Genomic DNA, 24,793 nt, shown 5'->3' with positions numbered 1-24,793 from the left:
TCTGAATCAAGAAAAAAAACTTGAGGACAGATTGAATACTTACTTACTTACTGGCTTTTAAGGAACCCGGAGGTTCATTGCCGCCCTCACATAAGCTCGCCATTGGTCCCTATTTTGAGCAAGATTAATCCAGTCTCTATCATCATATCCCACCTCCCTCAAATCCATTTTAATATTATCCTCCCATCTACGTCTTGGCCTCCCCAAAGGTATTTTTCCCTCCGACCTCCCAACTAACAGTCTAGGGTAAACATTGGTAATTTCGTGGCAGTTGTTATTTCGTGATACTTTTTCTTTGCTCTTTTGTGAACTAACCAATGGTGTTACGAGATCCAAATTTCCGCCAAGGGATTGCATATGTTGTCCAGTTTCCAGAAACATACAGCTAAGCTTTGTGTGACTATTGTAGTTGCTTCAGTGAACTTTTATGTTTGGAGAGAGCAAGTTTGCGTCGATTTCTCAGGCATACAAATTTTGTGGATGTTTGTAATTACATTACAGGCTTATTACTAAAGGTAAGCATATGATATTTGGTACAAAGATTTAATGTATCTTCATGAAATTTTACGAAATGCTTTTGGAATTTTAGATACAGCTGTAGTCGTCATATAGGCTTAGCTTTACTGATAGAAATCTAAGCTGTTTGAGGCGAAATTTTGTTGAGCATTAAGTGTTACAATTTTTAAAATAGTGTAAAATGTATTACAATAGGAATTTTAGAAATCTGAAGACAAGATGTGATAACAAAAAAGAAAACGGAGACGCAGTGGGTTCAGTGTAGGTTCTGTTTGATTTGTTATCATGCTAAGTGTCAATGATAAGTGCTAGACGACTTACTTCCAAGAATTGTGACAGAAGATGGAACATGGCTCCACCATTTTGGACCGGAGACAGAGGCAGACAATGGAGTGGCATCATGCAAATTCACCAAAGAAATAGAAATTCAAAAGTATACCTTCGGCAGGAAACGTTATGGCTACTGTGTTTTTCGATTCAGAAGGACTCTTGCTTGTGGACATCATGCCACACGGAACCACCATTAATTCTGACGGGTATGTTGCAACTCTCAAGAAACTTCAAGTGCGACTGAGTCGTGTTCGACGACATCGGAAGAAGCAGGATGTTCTGCTATTGCACGACAACGCACAGCCAAATATGTCAGTCACAAGACCACAGACCAGATCAGAAAATTGGGATAGACAACACTGAAACAATCGCCTTACAGTCCTGAACTGGCACCGTGCGATTACCATCTCTTTGGTAAACTGAAGGATCCCTTCGCGGAACGAGGTTAGAAGATGACTCCCTTGTGCACGCTGCTAAAGAGTGGCTCAGATGTGTTGGTCCAGACTTTTACCGTGCTGGTCTACAGGCCCTCGTTCCTAGGTTACGTAAGGCAGTTGAAAGGGACAGGGATTAAGTGGAAAAGTGGCATTTTGTTCCTTAAGGATGCATCTACATTCTGTGAAAATAGCAAAGTTGTAGGATAAAAATATAATTTTTAAACAAACGTTATGCATTACTTTTGGAGTTACCCTAGTAATATAGGCTATAGTAAAGTCCGTAATAAAAGTGTTCACCCTTTCAGGGCAAAGAAGATCCCTTTTCAATTTCAATTTTTACTTTGATTTCATTCTTATTATGTGTTGATTTGTATTTCTATGTTTTCTTGCTATGAATATTGGACGGAATTACTGTGTTTGAAGTCTTGTAACAATAAATGAGAATTTCATTTGCGTTTAATGAATTTTTCCACAATTCTTCTACCTCTCACGAAATTATCAATGCAATATCACGAAATTACCAAGGTTATCACGAAATAACCAACCTTTCAGCTTAAGTTGTACATGTGGTTTTTGGCACATATTCAAGAACGTATCCAATCTTTTATGTCTCCAGATTTGTACAGCAAGTTACCGTCTTTAAGATGAAAAAATCGGAATAAGGATATATTTACACATTTGCATTTTAAATTAGTTTTCATGAAATTATCACGAAATTATCAATGTTTACCCTATATGCATTTCTGGATTCGCCCATACGTGCTACATGCCCTGCCCATCCCAAACTTCTGGATTTAATGTTCCTAATTATGTCAGGTGAAGAATACAATGCATGCAGTTCTGTGTTGTGCAACTTTCTCCATTCTCCTGTAACTTCATCCCTCTTAACCCCAAATATTTTCCTAAGCACCTTATTCTCAAACACCCTTAACCTATGTTCCTCTCTCAAAGTGAGAGTCCAAGTTTTACAACCATAAAGAACAACCGGTAATATAACTGTTTTATAAATTCTAACTTTAAGATTTTTTGACAGCAGACTGGATGATAAAAGCTTCTCAACCGAATAATAACAGGCATTTCCTATATTTATTCTGTGTTTAATTTCCTCGCGTGTATCATTTATATTTGTTACTGTTGCTCCTAGGTATTTGATTTTTTCCACCTCTTCAAAGAATACAGAGGCAATGCCGACGAAAATTATATTTAGTGTTTATAATATTTTCTTATTTAAAAATATATTGTCGTTGATTTTATGAAACCTCCTATGTGACAATACAGAGCATAATTTTTTCAGGAGGAAGAAAACAATAATTAAATATCAGTAGTCCTACATAAGAATATTAGATAGCCTAATTCGGTGGAAAACGTTGGCGAATATGATGCACATCAATGATATCAGTGTAGGCCTATTGATATTTAGTTAGTTTTTTTCTCTTTCCTGAACAAAAATTATCCTCTATACTGTCACACAGGTTTCATAAAATCAACGGCGATATACAGGGTGTTTCCGGGCTAGTATTGCAAACTTTCAGGGATGATGGGGAAGGGCACATGTATCAATTTGAGATAAGGAACCCTGGTCCGGAAATGACTGATAAGTGAGTCGAAAGTTACAAGCAAAAATAGTTGTGTGGAAATGAAATAATTTTATTCCTCTGTACACCTTATTTATGTGTATTTACCTGTACATCTTGCATATACTGTATTCATCTGACTTTGTTTACGTTGTCAATTTACAGTATTCCATTCAGTGCGCTGTCTGAGGGGTGGGGACAGGAAACTACGCTAAAGCAATGCAGATGGCGTAATGTGTAACAGATATGGTCGGTCCTGATATGCACGTCTGTAGACAGCAGTGTATGTGTACAAGTTGCAGTGTCCAGTCGATCAGCCCTAGTGAAATGGAAGAGTACACGAGAGCGGAATATGCAGACATGATATTCGAATACGGATGAGCCAATGGGAACAGTAGACAAGCTCACAGATTGTATCAGGACAAGTACCCACGTAGAAGACATCCGGCCCATACCATCTTTCCACGACTGTTCCAAAAGTTAAGGGAAGGAGGGCACGTGATGCGAAATTACAATTCCATTTCCACACAACTATTTTTGCTTATAACTCTCGACTCAGTCATTTCCGGACCAGGGTTCCTGATCTCAAATTGATACATGTGCCCTTCCCCATCATCCCTAAAAGTTTGTAACACTAGCCCGGAAACACTCTGTATAAACACAAAATACATATCTGCGCGTCTAGCGCATAAAATGTCATTTTGCGGAAAGCTGAAATTCACGTTAAAGTATGACCATAGACAACTTGTATTTACTTAACATGAAACCTGCAGATGCTATTCGCGTTCGTAAACAATTTCTCGAGTTCATCGTTAGTATATGTACCATAACAAGAAAACATCTCTTTGGTCACTCTCATTGTCTAGACACGAGGTTCTCAAACTGAGATACGAATATCCCAATGATACATAGAGGTTTGGTAGATGGTATGCCTGTAAGTTTATAAAAGTAACCAATTACTCTGTGTAAAAAGCGCCACAAATAGTTGTCAATCATTGTACAATATGGCTATCTATCAGTTTCTCAGTTCCAGCCTCTTTTGTTTGTTCCTACTTCTTCGTTTTTAGAAACAGCTGCGTAAATCCACGCCTTTTCGATTGAATTTTATTGATAACATTTTTCCTTCTGTCTAAGCATCATGATTAAAGTTTAGGAATACAAAGTATTTGCGTATATCGTTCCTCTGTAATATGCACTGTAATTGTCTCCTTCACGTTTCAACGTTTCTTCTCATGTGAATATCTTGTGCTGCCTGAGCCCAGTGTTGCCATGTATAGGGATTTGTCCCTCAACTTTGGGGATTTTTCAAACGAAAAGGGGTGTAGGGATTTTAAAAAATAATCGCAAAAATGTAGGGATTTTCATTGTGTGTGTATGTGTGCGTGTGTGTGTGTGTTTTTTTTTTGCCTACTTTATTGCCTCATGAGGGAAGACATTTTCTCAAGAAATTTCGGGCACTGTATGGGACCGGTGCCCACCCAGCATCGTGATGCATAGAAGTTTGTACAAACCCAGAAAAAAAATTGGACCGCCTAATTTTACTAAGTTCCAGATACAACGCATTGCGCATATGCAGTAAACAAGAGCGCCTAAATGTATGTTACTTGTGGACAGTCTTGCGAAGTTTGTTGCCTACATTCAGGAGGACTGCCACCAAGACTCTGCCCACATTTTATTTCCGTATCTATTCAATAGTGACGGAAATACTTCGTATACACACAACTCATTTTGCACAGCCTTGACAACCGATCGCTTTCAAAATGGAGTCTTAATTTATACACACTGTGGTAATTGTTGTATCTGTTTGTACACCTGATGTTTAATTCATTTACGTTGTATCTACCGCTGTTTTGTTCAATTATTCTCCCTCGCTTCCATTATTACAGTGTTTCTGTATCACCGCTGTGGATGAAAACCGCATTCAATATTTAGGATCTCCCTCCCTCTCTCTCTCCCTCCCTCCCTCCCTCCCTCCCTCCCTCTCCCTCTCTTTCTCTAAGTTTGTGTGGTTTGTTATTCAGTAGAATTAAACCTGTGGCCGAGAGTCATTAACATCTCTGTGAAATCACAGGAGTCCTCGATTACATAACTTTCCGCAGTGAATTTAGTTATCTGTGGGTATTGCGTAATGAAATTATTCTCTTTCTCCTCTGCGGTACATATTGCCAGTAAGAGAATTCACGATCCCTAGGTCCCGATCTGGATATATACAGTGTGTTCGGGTAAGTTTGTTACAAACTATGCGAAGTAATAGATGTCAGACGGGAACAAGTTTTACGAAGCAGGGGAGTTTTGTAAAGGACGAACTTGAAATGACACTTCAGGAGATATTTAGAGGGTATTGGGGTGCCACCGAGTATGGATTTATTAACAAAAATTTGTCTTTTTGACAGCTACTAGTACTTCCCAAAGTTCGCAACAAATTCACCCGAACACTCTTCAATCTCCAGAAGTAACAATGACAAGGATGATAATACCCTTCATGTTGGGAGTGTTGTGACATATATTTATGGCGACTATCTCTCTTTAAATGCACGTTTATTCGTATTTAGAACATAGAATATATTTAATATTGGATACAGAAACCGGCTAAAATTTACTATTCCTGCCAGCTCATCATTCAGTAGGCAGTTTCTTGTTAGTCAATGATACGACCAATTTATTTTTGTCTTCCTGATCAGTTTCAGAATAATTCTTTTTTCACCCACTCTCTCTAGCACAGCTTCATTTCTTATTTTGTCTATTTCACACGCTCAATTCTTCCCCATATCCACATTTCAAATGGTTCCGGTGAATTCTATGGAACGGACGCGATGATCAACCGCAACTGGACAGGGCCGAACAACAAGTTACGAAGCGCCATAACAAGGCTAGCAGTTCACGGTTTTCACCACAAACTGTGCAGAAGATCAGAGTACCACGAACCTTCCCCCGAATGCGTGTGCAAACTGTGCAACGAAGTGTGTCCAAAATATAATTTTAATAAATGTGTGAATAGAACGAAGTCACTGGTGGAATATAGTAAAGAGAAGTAACTCATACCAAACTAAATTGCACGTTTGTGCGCACTTCTTTCTTATTAAATGGTTCCGGTCGTTTCTTTTCACTTCGTCGTAATGTCCATGTTTCTGCCCCATGCAATGCCTTACTCATACATAATACTTCACTAATTACTTCCTTTGTTCTTTTTCCAAAAACTCGCACCAAATGCTCCGTTTCCTATCAAAAGCTTTAATCATAGAACATAGATTGAGTCTTTGAAGGAAATATGTCATGAATTTGGGTCAAAAATCGATTCTTTGGAAATATGGTTTTCGTAATGTACATAGTGTAATTTACATTGTGTATAAATTTTATATTTGTAGAAGGCCTGGAAGTATATTAAAAACGTTTAAATGTTAAACTCTACACCTGCCACCCCTTTTTTATATTTCAATACATTTAGAATAACTCTTCTCGGGTTCTCAGCCAGGTGAGTTGGAGATTAGATTCCAAGCTTTCGACGGCTAGCTCTGCCATCTTCTTCAGGGAAGAGTTATTCTATATCAAACGCCGGGAAAGCCTCAAGTCATACTTCAATATATTTCTCTCCAATATACATTTTTTTTTTGCAGGATCTAAAGCCTTTTCTCAAGAACTATAAATTCCAATGCTACTTTTTTAGTTGTTCTTTACATGTAGCTGAACATTTGAAACTACAATGATAACAATTCATTACTTACATTTTTATTTATAGGGCATTATATGAAGAAAAATAGGTTATTTTGCAATACTAAGTTCAAATTTTTACAAATAAAAAACATGCATATATTATTTATTAGTTCAGTAATCTTCTCGCACTGTTAGCTTCATACAGTAAAAATGCCGAATGAATTGCATAATTAGGATTCATGTTATGGCTTTCATACAAAAAGGGCTTAACTGTCAAATGTTTTATAATATATTTATGCAAATATCTTAATCTTAGGTATTTCATTACAGTTTTTCCATTGATTACAGTTCTTTGTCTTTATGCACACAAAATGTCATGCTTTTCATTAAAAACTATGGTTGTATTGATTTTTCTAAAGAAAAAGTTGTATTTCCAATGACATCTAACCTTAAAACTTTCTGTAAGCACATTTGAAACTTCCTGTAGGAATATCATTGCCTCATTGGACTTATACGAACAACTAACTGGTTTCACGAATGTCACATTTCTTCAGTCATATTTATGTATTCATAGATTTTATTTAACAATAAAAATTGTAGAGAGAAAGTCAATAAGCAAAGAATTACTACTACTACTACTACTACTACTACTACTACTACTACTACTACTACCACCACCACCACTACTACTACTACTACTACCACCACCACCACCACTACTACTACTACTACTACTACTACTACTACTACTACTACTACTACTACTACTACTACTACTACTACTACTAGCGATAGTACTCTTCAGTGTTGACTTCATACAGTAAAACTGTCAAATGAATTGCATAATTAGGATTTATGTTATGGCTTTCATACAAAAAAGACACAACTGTTAAATGTTTTATAATATATTTAATGCACTTATACTACTCTTAGTTATTTCATTATATTTTTTTCCATTGAATTAAGTTCTTTGTCTTTATGCACACAAAATTTCATGCTTTTAATTTAAAACTATGTTTGCATTGATTCTTTCAAGAAAAAGTTGTATTTCCAATGTCATCCCACCTTAAAACTTTCTGCAAGCACATTTGAAACTTCCTGTAGGAATATCATTGCTTCATTGGACTGGTACGAACAACTAACTGGTTTCACGAAGATCACATTTCTGCAGCCATATCTATATATTTATAGATTTTATTGAACAATTGTAGAGAGAAAGTCAGTAAGCAAAGAACTACTACTACTACTACTACTACTACTACTACTACTACTACTACTACTACTACTACTACGTCAAATATTACTGGTAGTACTCTTCCCAAACCGATGAAGCTCTTCGCAGATTTTAATTTGCATCCATTTTTTGGTCATTAACTATCACAGATATCAAAAGGTCTCCCGAGAATGTAACACCGGTCTGTTTGGCGAGGATCAGATAGCTGTTCGAAGTCCGTCTTGGTTCAGCAGTGCAGTGGTCCGTGATCTGCACGCCCGTCCACCTTGGTGGCGCCCGACGTGTCCTTGAGTCATAAAAGACACCGGCGGCGGCGGCGGGCGCACAGTGACAGACAACTGACATGCCACTTCCACCTACAACAATAACCTCCCCCGCCCCACTCTCCTAACCTCACTGGTTATATAAATACTCAACGCCGTGTGGAATTTGGATGCGAAATTTCAGTTACGAATTTGTTCTTCATCATCATCATCATCATCATCATCATCATCATCATCATCATCATCACCATCTTACTATATTTCTGCATTACAGATATGTTTACCAATGACGAAACTAAGGTGTAAATACTATATAGGCTGAAAAAATTTGCTTACCTTATAAGTCTTATAACTTTTTATACAGCAGTTGTTTCTCAACTTTGCTATCAAAAAATTTTGTGACATCGACCCCACAAGATGTTGGCCGTTCATTTTCACCCCCAAACAGAATACAGGTAAAAGAATATAATTTATTTGTCTGTTCGCCAAGGCCTATTTCATAAACCATGACAATTGAAAATGTATATTTTGTCTACCTCCATCCGCTATTTTAATATGTAAATGTCGTGTCGATCCCCTACGCACAGTGTCCCAGGGTATATATTAGAATTGACAATTATAACTAGTTTATAAAGTAATCATGTAATGTAATTTATCATCTAGTGTAAGTAAGTATTTAAGTTCGATAATCCTCTGGCTTATGCATATTTTTCTGTTTCGACTTTGTTTTGAGTGTACCTATAACTTTACTTTGTATTAACAGTATACAGTATTATCATATATTTCCTTTTTGTCCCCTGGTTGAGTGGAAGAGAAGGCCCCACGGCCTCAACATTGCCAGAAAAAATAAAGGATTATTATTATTATTATTATTATTATTATTATTATTATTATTTATTTGTCTAATGGCTAGTACACGATATTTACTATCATTGACTGAGGGAAAAACAAGGAAGTGGTGAACAAAACTACGGATTAAGTAATCAAAAACATTCGGGCTCTGGCTTCCCAGTAGCGGTCGACTTCCTTGGAGGATTTCAGAGCAGGGCATTTTGCAAGATGTCTATCCATGTCTTCCTGTTGATGGCACAAAATGCAGGATGCTGATTGCAGGATGCCAAGACGATTGAGATGTTTACCCAGGGCGTCATGTTCAGTGTTAAGGCGAAAGCTTGCAACTGCCAGTCTTCTGGGTTCAGGATTATTATTATTATTATTATTATTATCATTATTATTATTATTATTATTATATTTATCTATGTAAGGACATTTTGTTTCATACGTCCAACTTGAAAACTGTTAATCTTTTAATTCTACAAAATAAATAATGACCTAATTGTTCTCTCAGTATGAGCCATTTTACACAAAACTAATATGTAACTCTTACACGCATGCGCTTTTGATTAAACTAAACTCAACAACGCAGCGCTTTCATGGAACACCAATATAGCGCGACGTAATATTGTGACGGAAGGTCCAGCCTCGTCCCGTACGGAGATGTAGTGTAGTTATGGAGTTATTTTTAGGTGCAGGAGTACCTAATATAATAATTCATGTGCCAAAGTATTTTTCTCTGAGATGGCTTTTGCCACATACATAAGAAGCAGTACTGCCAATGTACTACAGATTAAAATTGTATGGAGCTACCGGCGTAGCTCAGTCGGCTAAGCCGCTTGTCTGCCGATCTGGAGTTGCTCTCAGGCGAGGATTCGATTCACGCTTGGGCTGATTTTTTGGATTATGGTTCTTTTTTAAGAAAAAAACCTTCAATTGAAATGTTACGACTATGATGAAGAATGTTGACAACGAATTCGACAAACGTTTGACATGATTGTATATGTAAGACTATGGCGAGACGTTGTAGAGCTTTCATTGTAGCGAAAGTTCCTTGTTAGATAGGATATCTTGTAGAAATGAAGCATGTTACTGAAACATTAAAAACTGTTATAATGCAACTGAAGTGAAATGCTTTCGGACAAAGGTTTTGAATTCGTTCCAGAATTGGACCACATTTTATAAAACATCCTATATATGCAGTGATTTCATTCTTAGTTTATGTTATATAGAACGTATTTTCAGAAGAAATATCGCACATATGATAATAACTAGTACTACAAAAAATGTGTCAAGTTTTCTGAACCTGTTTAATATCTCCTTTTCTCAGAAAGGTCGAGTTCATTTAACTTCCCTGCAAATTGATGGTAGTGCTCATCTTTGTTTCCGAAAATCGTATATGGTTCTACTATAGTAATAATCTTCAAAAGGCGATTCACAATTATTTAAATGAGATTATTAATGGAAATTCCTTGTAGAGGGGCAATAAATAACAGAGTGGGCCACGCTTAATTTTCGAGGAAGATATTTATAAGATACAATGCCAGAATCCCGAGGTAATTAGTTAACGGAGTGAGGTATATTTATTACAAGATGTGAAGTCACATAGCCGAGTCAAGAAAGTTGTTTACTGCTTCATAATAACGCTACATCAACTATTAAGGATCTAAGAAATGTCTTGTGATATTTCATACTACGAGTATTATTTGTAGAAGGTAACAAAGATAGGTCCAATAAATACATTCAAATAATCATAATACTATTTATTATTATTATTATTATTATTATTATTATTATTATTATTATTATTATACTTAATTTTAAATTGACTTTCGTACTCTGCCTTCAAAGGTGTAATCACCTATTGCAACTTATTACGTCAACATAACGTTAACCGGTTAGCGGACGACTACAGTACGAAAACTCTCTACATACGCCGACATAGAATTGAGTTGAACTGAAAGAGAAGGAAATGGGAGGAGAAACTTTAAAAGGTACGTGTGAACGCGTCCTTACATGGGAGTTCTCAGGCCTGAGGAAACTGAGTATGTGAGCTCCAAGCCTTTTGGCCACTTGTCTCACTCCGGGTTTCACTGCTTTCTAAAAAATTTTGAACGGTAAAAACCCGAAAATGGAAGTAACCTATTAGGTATAACATACGAGAGAGACGTACAACGAGTTGACAGCAAAAACGGGTCAAGAAACGACGGAAGGTGTAAGTTTGCACATTGAGAAGTACTTTGTCGTTTCGCAGTGCAGGTAGAGTCGAATAAACTCGCTCGTATAAAGCATTCGACATCTTGGTGCATGTCTTTTTTTACGGAAGTTCTGGTGAATTTTGTGTGTTATTTATTTATTTATTTACTTAGTTACTTACTTATTTATTTATTTTGGTAGAGTTAAGGCCATGAGGGCTTCTCTTCCACACTACCAGAAGTAAAATACATAATGAAACAATGAAAAAAATAGGAAAGCCATACTTATATATAAAAATAATTTTCATGCACGTTAGCAAGCTTACATGGGCTATAATGAAATATTAACTAAACATGATACATAATTAAGTTAATTACAATTCATATCCTAATTCTACTACTATTATTGAGAATGCTAGTTGTAAAATTTTGACTTCTTAAAAAGATAGTTGTCCACCGCTGTGGAGTAACGGTTAGCATACCTAACTGAAACGTTGGGCCCAGGTTCAAAGCCTGGTTGGGATAAGTTACCTGGTTGAGAATTTTTCCGGATTTTCCCCTCAACCCATTAAGCGCAAATGCTGGGTAACTTTCGGCGCTGGACCCTGGAGTCATTTAGCCGGCATTATCAACTTTATTTCCCTCAGACGCTAGATAACGAATAGCAGTTGATAAAGCGTCGTAAAGTAACCAATTAACAATTACAAAGGAGATAGTTTTCTTTTTCTTACGTCTTATGCCAAGAAATTGTATCTGTCTACATTATTTCCTAATTTCCATCTGGAATTTCTGACGCAGAGATGGAAATACCTATAAGAAGTCCCTTCTTTTCCTTCCTGTTGATCAATGTGGTCCCTGATTTCCGGCCGAGGGCGATGGATTTTAAAGAGCAGTTGAAGATCTGAATTGACAAACATTCCAAGTCTATTGAAGTAAATTTTTCAGGAGAGCAAAAAAATATAGAAGCTTTTAATTATAAGAATATTAAAATAAATATTTGTATGAATAAAAAGCGTAGGCTTAGAGTCGGACTTAGGATATTCTTTTTTACAGGCAGTAGTCTATAAAAAATGCAAAGTATGTCAGGTAAAAAATTAAAATGTTATATTTTATTTAACGACGCTCACAACTGCCGAAGTTATGTCAGCGTCGCCGGTGTGCCGGAATTTTGTTCCGCAGTTCTTTTATTTGCCAGTAAATCTACTGACATAAGCCTGTCGCATTTAAGCACACTTAGATGCCATCGACCTGGGCCAGGATCGAACCCGCAATCTGGGGCACAGAAGGCCAGCGCTATACCAACTGCGCCACCCAGGCCGACTGGTAAAAAGTCAATTTTGGTTAATTTTTTACTTGCGATATTTGTCAATTCGGATGTTCAGTTGAATTCTTACCATAGTTTCCTCAGGGAGAGAAGTAAAATTATAAGTTCCTTGTCGCAGACTTATGGGACGCAAAAAAAAAAAAAAACCTGTCCCTAATACAGAATACAGGCAAAATTTTCTGGCCATATCTCACTCCGAATTTTGACGCTGAATAACTTCTGAAATTAAAAGTGTTATTAAATATATTGCTACTACGACTACCACCACCAGCACTACTAGTAGTACTATTACTACTGCTGCTACTACTACTACTACTACTACTACTACTACTACTACTACTACTACTACTACTACTACTACTACTACTACTACTACTACTACTATTACTACTTGTTCTATCAATTCCATTCCATCAAACATCTCTCTACTCTGCTTCCTTCACAATACACACAGCTCGTTCCTGGAATTCCTTGTCACAGGAAATCAGGAACAGTCGGAGTCTAAAATCTTTTAAGCACACTCTACTTAGAAATGTTTTTAATGAACAGAACTAGACTCATGCGGAAGTTTCTAAATAGTCTTAAATGACCAATTTGTTATTTTTTTCTCCTCTCTCTCTTCTTCTTTTTTTCATCTTGATATATTACTTAATCATTTGTATTTGCATGCCATTTAGTACGACTTTGCTAATCAACATTTTATGTCTTGTAACCCACATGTATTCTCCTATTAGTATATTAACAGTATAGTATATCTGAAGTGAATTAATTGTCGAATTTATCTCGAGCATTTTAGGTCTTTTAAATTTTGTGTGTGTGCGTGCGTGCGTGTGTGTGTGTTTTTTCCCCCTTATGTTATGTAACTGATTTTGATTATGTGTAATTTTCTACTTTATTTTATATATTATGTAACCGATCTTGACTATTTGTAATTTTATATTATGTAACTGATCTTGTCTATTGTAATTTTCTACTATATTTTATGTAATTTCTAAGGTATTTTCTTTTGTGTTGTTTTGTAATCTAATTTTGTATTTCATGTATATTTTTATAACCTGGTTGAGTGGAAGAGAAGGCCTCATGGCCTTAACTCTACCAGGCAAAATAAACCTACTACTACTACTACTACTACTACTACTGCTGCTGCTGCTGCTGCTGCTTGTAACAAGACATTTCATAGATAAAATCTACAGTTAGGCGAAATAAGAGAGAAACTATGTTTCGCGGGACCATAACAAATAACTAAATACATTCAATGATTGGGTCACGTAAGTTTAGCCATTTCCAGTCTACAACTAGAAGACGGTAGATGACATTGGCAATAAATAATCGTAAATCACTATTTAAAATCTTTTTAAATGATAGTCATTGACGATCGGATACGCCAGCGAGGAGCAATAATGGAGAAATGAAAATAACTGAAGAATCGAATTACAGTACCTGTCCGGGATCGAACACTGATCAGACTGGAGAGAAGCCGTCATGCAACAGAGCTGGGTTATGCGTGAGGGACCGAGTTGTCTGAATGGACCCCTGAACAGTGCGATATCTGGCAGCGTCAGCGAGCAGCAACATCCCATTCAAGTGTGCACCAACAGGTTTCAACGTTTTGCTTTCTTTCCGATTCTCAAGGTTTTCGCTGTTATTTTTACCTCTCGAGTGCAAAACCAACGAAGCAAGTTTAGCGCACAGAACCAACATAACTCCCCGCTCGCAAAGCGATGAACAAGAGTTGTCTTTGTTAAAACCTTATTTAACAATTCGAACACAATGTTAGGCATTTCATTTCTTAACATATCGTCAGCCGAAATGCAGCCTATCTATGTCTGCCTGTCTGTCTTCTGTGTGTCTGTCTCCTTGCTTGTCTGTCTATGTGTCTTCCTGCTTGTATGTCTGTTTCTCCACCTATATCTATCAGTCTGTCTGCTTGCCTGTTTGTCTGTCTGTCTGTCTGTCTGTCTGCTTGTCTGCCTGTCTCTCTGATTATCTGTCTGTCTGCCTTCCTGCCTGTATGTCTGTTTCTCTACCTATATCTATCTGTCTGTCTGCTTGCCTGTTTGTCTGTCTGTCTGTCTGTCTGTCTATGTGCTTGTCTGTCTGTCTGCTTGTCTCTCTGATTATCTGTCTGTCTGCCTTCCTGCCCGTATGTCTGTTTCTCTACCTATATCTGTCTGTCTTCTTGCCTGTTTGTTTGTCTGTCTGTCTCTCTGCTTGTCTGCCTGTCTATGTGCATGTCTGTCTGTCTGCTTGTCTGCCTGTCTGTGTGCTTGTCTGTCTGACTGCCTTCCTGCCTGTATGTCTGTTTCTCTACCTATATCTATCTGTCTGTCTGCTTGCCTCTTTGTCTGTCTGTCTATCTGTCTACCTGTCTGTCTGTCTGCTTGTCTGCCTGTCTCTCTGATTATCTGTCTGTCTGCCTTCCTGCCTGTATGTCTGTTTCTCTACCTATATCTATCTGTCTGTCTGCTTGCCTGTTTGTCTGTCTGTCTATCTGTCTACCTGTCTGTCTGTCTGCATGTCTGTGTGCTTGTCTGTCTGTCTGCCTTCCTGCCTGTATGTCTGTTTCTCTACCTATATCTATCTGTCTGTCTGCTTGCCTGTTTGTCTGTCTGTCTATCTGTCTACCTGTCTGTCTGTCTGCTTGTCTGCCTGTCTGTGTGCTTGTCTGTCTGTCTGTCTGTCTGTCTGTCTTCCTGCCTGTATGTCTGTTTCTCTACCTATATCTATCTGTCTGTCTGCTTGCCTGTTTCTCTGTCTGTCTATCTGTCTACCTGTCTGTCTGTCTGCTTGTCTGCCTGTCCGTCTGCTTGTCTGCCTGTCTGTGTGCTTGTCTGTCTGTCTGCTTTCCTGCCTGTATGTCTGTTTTTCTACCTATATCTATCTGCCTGTCTGCCTGTCTGTATCATGCTGTCTGTCTGTCTATCTGTCTGTGTATCGAAATTTGTTTTTCTGTCTGTCTATCTATCTGCCTGCCTACCTATCTATCTGTCTGTCAGTATGTGAGTATATATGTCCGTCTCTGTTTTCTTTATGTCCATGTCTGTCTTTATTCTCTATATACTTTCTTCTAATCGTGTAATAGTCAATTACAGTAAATCCCACCCGAGTTTTGATTTTCTCTAGATAAATCAAAACCTCTAGTGAGATTATTGTTGATAATGTTCATAAGATTTCGCGTGCCATTTTAAGAAATTAGTTTTTTGTTGTTGAATAAGTATCGAATTTTTCTGATAATGTCGCAGTAAAATAATGTGTCATTCATTACAATATTTGCTTAGACGGGAAAATCAATTTAAACCACACTAAATATATTATATAGTTCTAAATTATTATTATTATTATTATTATTATTATTATTATTATTGTTATTATTATTATTATGTTTTTGAAAGTTTACCTTTAACAATATTTTTGTAGTAGCCATGATGAATTCCATTCTGTCGTTTATAACAATCTTTCGATTTCGAAGAAATTGCGTTTGGTGCTTTGTATCTTCTGAGCATTCTTCCATACGTTTTTCGTAAGATCTACTGTTTACACGTTTTTCACATGAATTGCGACATTTGCACTCAATTCTGATATTACAAAATTTGCATACAACAATATAATCATCAGTTAAATAAAACCCTTTACCACACGAGAAGACGCATTTATTTCGGTTTGTAGTTCTATCTTCATACCATAACTTCACTTTGTACCTACCAAATAGAATAAAATTAATTTGCAAAAAAAAAAAAATAATTTCCTGGAGTACGATATTTTTAAATTCTCAAGTTTTGTTGAAAAATGCGAAGTTGTTTGACAAACACTTATTGTCTAATGTACCATGTTCATACAGGACGAAAGCAATGTTCCCAAGGTGTGGTCAAGCTATTAACTAGCAGGCAAAAGTACATTTAGTCAGCAAATCTCAGCGAATCTAAATAAGGGGAAGTCAGAATGTTTAAGTATACCCCAAATATTTCCACGAAAATTAAGTGTAATTTACTTCTAAAATAAATTAAAAAAAAAAACTATTTTTCGTGTTTATCGTGCAAATCAACACTTTCGCAAGAAAACGTGTAAAATTCGTGAAAATTCGCGGGAAATGTTGTCATAGATGAACTACCAACATTTAACACTAAACATGTACATATCTCTAACTATAATTGGAAATAATTTGTCGAATTTGTTGCTTGTACCAAATAAGAAAAGGTTCTGTCTATGGCTAAAAAACAGTTCTTTACTTGTTCTCTTAATTATTACATTATATTTTAATGCATTATTAATGTTATTGGATGATTGATTGTTACTCATATTTTATTTCATTTCTTTCATTAGACACACCAAAATCTTATAGGAAATTGTATTTATACATCCTAATTCCATTACACTAATTCCTGTACAGACGATACAAGCAATCATAAACATTTCCTGAAATCCCCTATCACTTTTTTTATAATATTTCATTCATGATTTTATTTAGAGACCTTACATTTAGTAGCCTAAAAGCAGCGACGTTTTTATATCTATCTGCTGTGAATAATTATGTGCCCAATTTTAGATGAGGTTTTGACATGATCTCATGACAGTTTCTTTTAAATAAAATTATAATTTCGTCGGTTTACAAGCAAAAACATTAAGTAAAAAATATTCTTGTGAAAAAAAAACTGAATATTGTTATTTTTATTAAGTTGTTTCTCTTTAAGTGTATTTCATTTTCCAATTCTAACTTTGTACACATACATTATGTCAGCTACATTAGACTATAGCCTATAGGCCTATGCTTTTCTTTTTTCAGAAGTAATATTTTTGACTTAGTGTGTTTTTCTTGTAAACCGACGATTTGTATGTACAGATTATGCTAATATACAATTTCTTTAAGTAGATAGATCCTTATTTGAAGCCAATTTTTTATACCTGTGATTTACATAAATGATTCGTTAATGTTTTAATTATTACCTTTAAGTTTCATTTGTTATAAATAGCTTTCATTTAAAGTGAAATACAGTAGTTTAATGTACTGTATATGAAATATCCTCGGGAATATAATTTTCTCTTTATGCAGATTACCCCTGAATTCTCCACTGCTTGCACAGTTAGGTACAGATCTCATCTGCAGGTAACGTTCTCGTCTCGGAATCTGCTGAACTCGTTACCGTACACTTTCTCTTAGCCGCCACATGATGGAGCCAGTGATCACTTGCTCTCTGCGAGATAATTCAGCATTATAACACCAGATGGTTTTACGTCTGTGTTCACATATTTGCAAGTCCTGATTGCGAATTATTTGAAAGCTAGACCCGCGCTTTATCGATTACGAAGCGAAGCCTCCGGAGTTTATTTGATAACTGGACGTCAGTTCACATCGCTAATGAGCTGTGGGTGTCAGAACAAAAGGATGAGATCAGTTCCGCCTGCATGTGGTGAGGGGAGTGGTCGGATAGTCACACAGATGAATTACAAATAAAGGTTATTCCCAGCTTTAGTTTTCTAGGAAGGTCCTTCGGCTGGACTGTCACACCTGAAATCGTTGTTCTCTTCATTAATTTCACCTATAGCGCCGAAACAATCACCATCTAATACGCTGTACAACGTTGCTGTGCAACGCAAGATTTCGTACATATTTGAGGCGTTCAGAGCTAAAGTGGATGAAGTTCATGAGACATAGTTTTGAGATAATAAGACTCAGTGGCGGCTGATTGACTGAGGCAAGTGAGGCCGGGCCTCAGTCACTTGGCTTAATTGAAATCAAAGTTTGTGTTTTTATATAATGTATTAGTTATTTGAATGAAGCATATAACATTGTAGAAGCATTTGGAAACTTTGTGATGTAAATAGACCTGTTTTACAGTAAAATTTTCTCCTGAGGCCAAGATCGCTCGTCCCGGGTCTGGCTTGTGATGTATATAGACCTGTTTTGCAGTAAAATTTGTTCCTGAGGCCAGAATCGCTCGTTCCGGGTCTGGCTTCTGAATTTTCTGTATTTTCGCGGGCTTTGAGCTTGCGCTTAAAACGTTGTAGCTGAGGCACAATTCGTCTGGCCTCGTGGCCTGGTCAGGTTTCACTCCTCCCATCTATGGGCCGGCCTCATGGTTAGAGTGGGGTGGGAATAGCAATGGTGACTTGTCTTCCTAAATAGGCATAAATAACACAAATTCCAGCTCTTTGGCAGGCAAAGACCCATACTATTCCCTCCCCTTCTATCTTAGTTTATGACTTAAGCTAGGGTGTTTTACTATTGTACTTCGTAGTACAGAAATGAATCTGGGCCAATGTTGTTATGTATTTCGGGAAAATATAAACAGAAACAAATGCGAAAAATAATGCTGGTGTAGTTAATTCAGCGTCCTTTTTCGAAAAGAAATAATATTGAAAGAAAGGAAGTTTTAAATAAAGAGAGAGTCTACCGAGATACCTACGACATCGCTGACAATTTTTCTGACAGATAATCTTAAAACGCGAGTTTCTATTGCATCCTGGTATGGTCAACGTAAATGGTTAAGTGGTAATGTGGTGCAAAATAAACTTCTCTGTTGGCCTTGTTCGTTTCTGTCAAGGAAAAAAAAATTAAAAGAAAAGAAAGAAAGGGGATTTTCAACATATAATGTGGGTTGCTTCATCATACTGAAACAATCACTGAAACTCACAGCATAGGCCTAACAGCTTATTTAGTGAGTGAAATTATTATTTTTCATTAATGGTAGGCTAATAATAATAGACTAATAATAATAATAATAATAATAATAATAATAATAATAATAATAACACAGTAATAATGATTTAATAATATAACAATAATAATTAATATCATAAATAAACATTTCCTGTCGGAGGCAATTAAACTAGTTGCATCTGGCCTCACCGAGGATTTCGATCACCGGCCGCTACTGATAGGACTTAAAGTTAACTTGCTCTAGTGGATTATCTAATTTGACTGGCAATAATTTTATTGCTCCATTTTCAAATTCTAGATTTATAAAATATAAACAATAATTGTGATGTTGATTGATGCAACGCGGCGAGTTGGTATAGCGCTGGCCTTTTATGCCCAAGGTTGCAAATTCGATACCGGGCCAGGTCGATAGTATTTAAGTGTACTTAAATGCGACAGGCTCATGTCAGTAGATTTACTGGCATGTAAAAGAACTCCTGCGGGACAAAACTCCGGCACATCCGGCGACGCTGATATAACCTCCACAGTTGCGAGCGTCGTTAAATAAAACATAACATTTTTGATGCAACGCTTTGGTTACTTGATCCACTATGGCTAAGAACATCGCGAACATTAATAATCTGAGCCAAAAGTGACTGGTGTCACCTACTGGCGAATGCCTGGAATTAAGACTTCATCCATTAATGCTCGGAAAAGATCCAGCTTCAGATAATTAATCAGAAAATGAATTAAACTCAATTTATGAAATTTGTTACTTGATCCACTTTAGTTCTGAACGTCTCATTTCATTGTACGATTGTGTTTTTTCCGCTATAGAAAGAATACACAACGAGATATTAATACAGTTTTTGTAGGAGTTAAACAAAAGCGTACTAACAGTTGTATCTTATTTTGATAATTTTTTTTCCAAATCTCGCCTCAAAGAATACTCGCGCCCTGAATTTTAAAAAATCTATGCCCTAGGTTAATGTTGAAGTTTTATTCTGAAACACTGGTAATGAAACTTAATCTTTTACGTACTTCATGAAGGAGAGACATTTTCTGTTTTAATTTGTATTCAACTCAAGCAACTGACCAGATGATATTTCTATCTCATGCTAGAAAATATTTTATTATGCTGGTCAGCAGGTAGGCATATAATCGCTTCCATATAGGATAATGATTAATGCGTCAGTGAAGAGAAGATGAACTGCTATTGTTCGCCAGACAACAGATTAGATGATTAGAACGGCGATACACTTGCAACACGACACGCTGGTGTAAAGAATCGCCCACGTATGGACAGGTATAATAGAAATCTTAACTGGAGACTCTTCTGAAAGTTCATGGAAGGAACTGGGCTTATAGCCTAATACGCTACTGCGATGAGTCGACTCGAAAACGCAATTCCGTTTTCGGAACAAATCGATTGCAATCATAATAATTCTAGCAGTGACGTAATGAAGGACACTGCCCCGCCTATTTAGTAGAATGCTTTTGGGCCTACACAAAGTAGAAAAACAATAAAGCGTGCTCTGTTGTGAAGCGAAACCTAGTCCCCGCATACCGATAAGGCATCATGTCACAAACACGTTCACGTCTGAATATTTGTGACAAAGTAAATATTTTTCATTGCCTTGAAAATGGTACAAGGTAATATTTATTTATTTATTTTATAGGCATGTTACAGAAAATAAAATGAATTTCTATCAACATTGTATCAGATTCACTTTTTATAATGAATTAACAACTCTTAAATACCCATTCCCGTATGATCGATTTTTTACTGTCCATACTATTCCTCGACTTTCATGCTCTACCTAAACATGATGCTTGCCGATTGCAGGGGACTTGCTCCTCGTGTTATATCTAAGTAGGTAAACATTGACTTTCTCATATATCGATGGAGCACTGTACCTGTATCTTGTTTGAGGGTACAGGGAAACTGGAGTGGCTTTTCTCAAAGTCACATTATTTCAATCAATAAGAATTAATGAAAACTATAAAAAAGGAGGAAGAAAGGAGGAATTATCAATGAAAGATGATAATTGTGTTCTTGCATATGTTCTTGGGACTCAACTTGTCACTCAATAGTCTAAATGAACATTTCGTCACTGCTCCACCTGAACCATTACATAAACAAGAGACTCTTGAATTTCTCAGATCTTACCCCCAACCTGTATGGGATAAATTCTTCTTTAAATACATTAACCCGACTGACGTAATAAAGACGCTGCGACGTATGAAATCTAAAGCCCAAGGTGTAGACAATATAAATATCACTCTCCTGTATAAAATAATAGATGTGATCCTGCCGACCGTCACCCATATATTCAATGCATCTATTATGACTGGGTCCTACCCCTCACTCTGGAAAATGGCATTAGTGAAACCTTTACCTAAATCTAACACACCTTCTACAGTAAACCAATACAGACCGATATCAATTTTTTCCACTCTTTCAAAAGCATTAGAACATATTGTACACGGACAACTTACGAACTATCTCGACGAACACAAACTCCTCGATGACTATCAATCGGGTTTTAGGCATGGACACAGCACTACTACAGCCCTACTTAAAGTGACTGAGGACATCCGTGAAGCTATGGATAGGGGTGAAGTAACGGCACTAACTCTTCTCGATTTCAGCAATGCCTTTGGTTCTGTTGATATCGACTTGCTTCTTGCAAAGATGAAGGCTTTGCACCTGTCAGACAATACCTTGAGCTGGATGGACTCCTACCTACGGGACCGCCAACAGTGTGTTTCACTTGATAATCAATTCTCCCAATGGCGATACACAAAGGCGGGAGTGCCGCAGGGCTCCGTATTAGGACCACTACTTTTCTCTATCTACATTAATGACGTATCAAAGAACTTACAGTATTGCCGATATCACCTCTATGCCGACGACCTACAACTTTACATACATTCCAGACCCAATACGATCAATGAATCGATTGACAAGTTAAATTGTGACCTAGCCACTGTCTCCACTTGGGCGGCTAATTTCGGACTCGCACTTAATCCAAGTAAGACTCAAGCCATAATTATTGGACATAAGCGTTTAGTTAACTCCCTTAATAACAGTAATCTTTCAGTTGTTACCCTTAACAACACGCTAATTCCTTATTCATCTGTCGTAAAAAATCTTGGCTTCTTTTTTGATAATAATCTAAGTTGGAATTTTCAAGTTAAAGAAACGATAAAAAAATCTGTTCCTCCTTTCACTCTTTGAGTCGCTTGAGAAACTTCTTGCCCCAGCAACTAAAACTTACCCTAGTACAAACCCTAGTAATGCCGCACTTCGATTATTGTGACGTTTTGTTAAGTGATCTAAGTTCTGAACTGTCAGTCAAGTTACAGCGAGCTCAGAATATGTGCGTCAGATACGTGTGCAACATCCGACGATATGATCACATATCACCGTCCTTCGCAAGTCTCTCGTGGCTCCGACTTAAAGAACGCAGAACTTTACACTCTTTGTCTTTACTCTTTCGAATTCTGCACACCTCAACACCAAATTACCTTTCGTCTCGTTTCTCTTATCTATATTCTAACCACGACGTAAATACCAGATCACTTATCTGTGGCACGCTAAATATACCTCTTCATAGAACATCTTGTTATTCCTCATCTTTTACAATATCCACCTCGCGTCATTGGAATTCCTTGTCACAAAGTATTAGGGGCTGCAAGACAACAAACACCTTTAAGAACAGCTTAAAAGATAACCTTATTAGCATTTCACTCCAATCATACTGATTTAAAATATTACTGTCTACACTGTTGCTTTTTTCTTTAGACATCATCCTGATTGTGCTGCATTTTCAAAATTGTCTCATAATAATCTCTTTCTATTATCTAATATCATTTGAAATATATTAACATTCTATGTATTTTAGTTTAATTCTGCTACACAGTTTATTTCAGTGTTTAATTAATAGTTCATAGTATTTTGTTGTTTAATTCGTAAATAACTCTTGTATACATGTAACTTTCATCTAAATCAAATTGTTGAATTCTTTGTAAGTTCATACATATGTATATACACTTTCTGCTGGTTGAGTGGAAGAGAAGGCCTTACGGCTTTAACTCTGCCAGCTAAAATAAATCATTATTATTATTATTATTATTATTATCTTAACCTTTAAGCAGGGTGCGAATTAACGGGGGGGGGGATTGGGGAGGATTTCTCCCAGTTGGAAAGTTATCTCCCTCTCATAAATTCATATTAACATCTCTGCCAGGGATAACTTCTATCCCATCTCACAAAATACAGGGACATCATTTTATTTTTACTAATATTTCTAATATTAACTTGGCTATACCTTTGGATTAACGGTTGAGAATCGTAAACACGATTGCTACGCCCTTCCACGACTGGAGTTCTATCATACTGGCGTAATATACAAACAAATCACTTTACTAGGTATAGGAAGGAAGAAAAATAGTTCATCCATTTACGTAAACTAGGAAATATCGCGATTTTGAGTTTGATATTTTCATTAGGTTTTTGTTTAATCAAAATACAGTACTGTATTAACAATAAGTAATTTTACTCACGAATTGAGCTTTCCATTCGAACGTATTCATTATGCAGTGTATATTATACTGACTATAGCACATTAGCGTACAATATAGAGAATGAAGTTAAATTGAAAAATAATCAAATATGGATATTTAAATACTTTTTTGAAAATTGTGGCCGTTCATTTCGATACAGGCTTCACTTCTAATGTGCATATTATCGCACTATAGACTATTGCACCTATTCCAATTACCAGTTTCGTCCTTCGTACGTACTCTGTAAAAGAGATTTTACGTACTATAAATTCAATCTTCACTTCTGCCCGACCCGCACAGATAAAATTACTCAGATATGTTATCTACTGTCCGTCCAAGTGGTTATGTCGTAGGGTCGTAGAAAGGGAGGAAATCACGTGACAGTTAATTACTTAACGAGGCCCTTTTATTTAAGTTATTTTAAACAGTTGTATAATATTACTTAAACATCCAATTCCTAACAGAAATTAATGTTTTCAGAGAGGAGCTACGACAGCCCAGCCACTAGACTTTACAGAGAGGCGAATAGAAGAGGGTGGGGGAAACCGGGATGCGACGCAGGGAAATGGACGACAATATCTGTGCCAAAATGATTCATTATTGAAATCTCCTTCGTCACTGGAAAACGCGAACATATTTTTGGAACATACTGTTTAATGTGACCGTAAGGCTACTATGACTGTATATGCAGTCTTGGATCTATGTGGAGGACGGTTGAACTTCATTAGTAGAAGGGGTGGAAGTGAAGTACATTCAAAAACTCAGGTACAATAAAAATTGAAGTAAAAATAAAATGATGTCCCTGTATAATTTTTTGAATACAAGTATATATACCTTATAAAGTATAAAGTTAGCAAAGGAAATAATATTTATGTATTATCATGCCGACAAACTGACAACAATCAATAATTTAGGAATTACACCAGTTATCTTAGGCCTGTTCATGAATATAATTAGGCCTATTATTATGAACAAGTTGCAAGACAAGCAACTCAGTGCGACCAAGCGTTAAGCCGTATCGAATGAGGATGATAATAAAAATTTTATGTATGATATTCTCTATGTAGGATCCTATCTCCTCCCTCATCAGAAATCTTAATTCGCACCCTGTCTTTAAGTAAGCTCCTAAGCCTAAAGGCCACATATCTCACTTTGTTCAAATTATCCCACGTAAGGGACTTGAGTAAATTTTGAAGGGGGAAAAACCGGAAGGACCGTCAACTAGTAGAACG

At 36.6% G+C, this 24,793-nt stretch overlaps 1 protein-coding gene across 1 annotated transcript in view; it reads right to left on the bottom strand.

The window, feature by feature from the left end:
- chas (chascon) overlaps window positions 1-24,793 on the bottom strand; it is a 472,926-nt gene that overhangs the window by 342,619 nt on the left and 105,514 nt on the right. The gene's annotated exons all lie outside the window — the stretch shown is intronic.

Source organism: Periplaneta americana, chromosome 15 (assembly GCF_040183065.1).
Source record: "Periplaneta americana isolate PAMFEO1 chromosome 15, P.americana_PAMFEO1_priV1, whole genome shotgun sequence".
NCBI lineage: Eukaryota > Metazoa > Arthropoda > Insecta > Blattodea > Blattidae > Periplaneta > Periplaneta americana.
The sequence above is the reverse complement of the archived record's forward strand: the minus strand, read 5'-3'. Positions and strand labels throughout refer to the sequence as shown.